The sequence below is a fragment of the Gekko japonicus genome, unplaced genomic scaffold, assembly GCF_001447785.1.
Source record: "Gekko japonicus isolate JY-2015 unplaced genomic scaffold, Gekko_japonicus_V1.1 scaffold2359, whole genome shotgun sequence".
Taxonomy (NCBI): Eukaryota; Metazoa; Chordata; class Lepidosauria; order Squamata; family Gekkonidae; genus Gekko; species Gekko japonicus.
Genome location: NW_015160293.1, coordinates 168,547 through 172,155, shown reverse-complemented (window position 1 = coordinate 172,155; position 3,609 = coordinate 168,547).

The window sequence follows — 3,609 nt, the reverse complement described above, 5'->3', positions numbered from 1 at the left end:
TCTTCTTGCAAAAGGGGGTAAACAGGAAGCAGGATGGGCTGTCTTGGAAAGTTTTAACTTCAACTGATACTGAACATTCATCACCTTCAGAAATGCTGAGACAGGAAATTCACAACATCTCACCAAGGTGGCAGCACATCAGATACCCTTCAAGGTGCCACTGGACTCAAAATTTGTTCTCCTGCTTCAGACCTGGATCTAATTGATATCCTACTATTAAGCTCCATCCATCTCCTCTTAAGCGTGGAGGCAACAGCACAACCTCCTCTCTCTTTCCGTGTTTTTGTTTCTAGCTTATCAAGCAGTTAAATTCAGTCTTCAAACAAAGCACCACATATGCCTCCAGAGCATTTTGCTGCCTTGTGGTTGGATAGTACTAGGCAACTGGCTGATCACCTGTGTGGGACAGTTGCACGAGAGAACAGAGTGTTCAAAACACTACTTCCATATGGTACACTACCTCCTCAGCCCTCTACCCTTTTGCAGTTCTTACACTTCAGTCAAAGTTGTTTATATAATATTTATGCCCACATATTAAATGACATTGTACAATTCAGAAAAGCATAGCCTGTGCTAAATTCACAAGAAATGTCCATCATGGGTCAAGGTAATGCTCCATGAAAACCAGTTTCCTGTCATTGACAGATGCAAAATCTGTATGTTTCTGAAGTTCAACAGCACAAGTACTGACGGAATAATATCAGCTGCTCCCAGCTGCCTGCAGTGTGAGCACTGAAGGTGTTTCTTCCTGAGCATTGAGGACAGCATAGCAACAAAGGGATTATAGAACATAAAGCCCAAGGTTCTATTTGTATGTATATTTTTGTGGAAATCCAGAGATATATAGGTGGAGTTTAATGTCCACCTGAAATCAATGAAATTTAATGTGATCACCTTTTTGCTGTTGTACCTGTTTCTAGTGGATGCTGTTTGCTTGTTTACTTTCCATCTTATTCATCCATACTTAATTGTTTTCCCCATTTACATACATCCCTTCCCCCCAGTTTCTCCATCTCATAATTCTCATGGTAGCTGCCAGGCCTGCAGGCAGGAACAAAATGACTTCATGAACCATTAAAATGAAATAAATCCTCTTCTGCATTCACACAGAACTTCTGCTAAAGTCTCTTATAATAACACGCTGGAGCCTTGTATTGGCTGTGTGATTTCTGAACCTTGGAGCATATTAACAAATCTTTACATGAAATCTTTTAAATCAGGGATGCAGAGGACTTGGAAAGAAATGCAGTCCACAATTGAACTTACCTTGCTGACAATGCTAGATTTATTTTGAGTCAAACACCTCATATGATTGCTTTGACATTTTGTTCACAGTTTTGAAAAGGAAAGAATTTTGAGTAGTTTTGCATTTAAACAATAGTGGTGTTCAAAATGGTGGCTTGTTTAGCAACTGGTTCTGGTGCATTATTTCAGTGTACTGGTTTGCTTGATTTATGCATGCCCTCTATTGCCAGCATTTTTCTAATAAGGGCCTAGTGTTCCTCAGGAAGATGCAGGGGCAGGGGGGGGGGAAAGATAATTTGGGCTTTCTTAATTGCTTGCAAGCTGTAGCCTAGCCACTAGGATTGCACACATAGATGAGGTATTCCGGTCCTGAAGCATATCAGGTGGGACACTGCCTTCCTTTCTCCTTTAATCCTTTCTTCCTTTCTCCTCCTAATGTCTGTCCTACTCTGCCCTGCTTGTCTGCTGCTCTCCAAACCTCACTCTCCAAATCCAAACAATAGTAGGATGCATTAACAGAAGCATTGTGTCCAGATCATGGGAGGTGGTAGTTCTGCTCTATTCTGCTATGGTCAGGCCTCACCTGGAGTACTGTGTCCAGTTTTGAGCACCACATTTTAGGAAGGATATTGACAAGTTTGAGCGTGTCCAGAAGAGGGCAACCAGGGTTGTGAGAGGGTTGGAACCCATGTCTTACAAGGAAAGGCTGAAAGAATTGGGTATGTTTAGCCTGGGAAAGTGAAGCCTTAGAGGAGACATGATTGCAGTCTTCAAATATTTGAAGGGCTGTCATGTAGAAGATGGAGCAGATCTATTCTCTCTTGCTCCGGATTGCAAGACTACATCTAAGGGGTGGAAATTACAAGGGAGTCATTACCGGCTAAATATCAGGAGAAATTTCCTAACTGTAAGAGTGGTTGAACAGTGGAACAGACTGCCTTGGGAGGTGGTGGATGCTCCTTCACTGAACCATCTTTTAGGTATGTTGTAGATCTATCTTTCGGCTATGCTCCTGCAAAGTGCAGGAGGTTGGACTAGATGACCTGCAAGGTCCTTTCCAACTCTAACATTCTATGATTCTATTATTCTAAGCAGCTCTGCCTCAAGGTCTTCCTGCACCTTTCTACCTGCCCAGATGTCTTTTGCACGAGAAGATTAAGACATCTGGGCAGGCAGGAAGGTCAAGAGGACCTTGTCAGTCTGCCTCTTCCTCTCACTTACTGTTCTTCATTCTAAGTGGCTGCACTGATGTTTGTGTTACCATTTGGAACCTTCCCTATCAATTCTCCCATAGGCTTCAATGTTAAAAAGAGGTGCCTTTATTCTATCTGTCTCAAATTTGGCACTGAGGGTATCCTAGTGAAGTACTGCATTCCCACAGAGTTTTGTTCCGTTTGGATGAGGGTGGGAAATGAAGATACAGGCCTGAGAAAAGGGTGTGTTTGTCTTCCATTGAAACCAATGGGAAATAATAATGAAATAGAATTATGGAAACAAAACAACAATAATGAAAGAAACACTAACAAAACCAAACCATTCAAAGCAACTCAATAACAGTTCCTTTTAGAATTAATAGCAAAAACAAGAAATGAAACAAACACCCATGTACATGTCTACTTGATAGCCATTTGAGGTGGTTGGCAACAGATGGTCATTTGGCTCACAGGTGATTATGTTTATCAAACGAGGTATGTTTGACTGTTGAACATGTTCACTGCAAAATTTGCAACATCTCAGAAAACAGGAATGACTGAGCACTCTTGTTTAAAACTGCTATCCACTTTGTATATCAAGTAGATCTTTGGTATGCTTTTGTGATTCTACTTATTGAATCTAGAGTACAAAGAAGAGTCAAAGAGAATTCAGAGACCAGGGATAAAACCCAATCTGATAATTAAGAAAAGTAAGCACACGTTACATATTTATTTTTCTGATTTAGTTTGGTTCTTTGGGTGGGTGGCTAGATGGCTCCTGGCTGTGCAGAGTGTGAATCAATATTCTAGCCCAATGTGTTTTACAATATTAATGCTTCAAAACATGTGTTATTTTTAATTATCTCCACTAAATCGCTTTCTTGGTCAATTAATTTAATTACACTTTGGATAATTATTTTTCTGAATGCTAAAGTGGCTGCAGACTGTGATAGTTTGTGATGCAATAACAGAAGATGGAGAGAGACTGAAGTGAATGACACCTTCAACATATCAGCCAAAGACACATTTATAATCTAGACACCTGAATTAATGACATCCCTCCCATGAGAAATGGGACAATTCATCCTCTGGATGGAACAGGATAAGAAGGCCTTGAGTCAACCTGTGTCTGGCTCATCTTTCCCCACAGGATGCTACTGAATATTCTGTA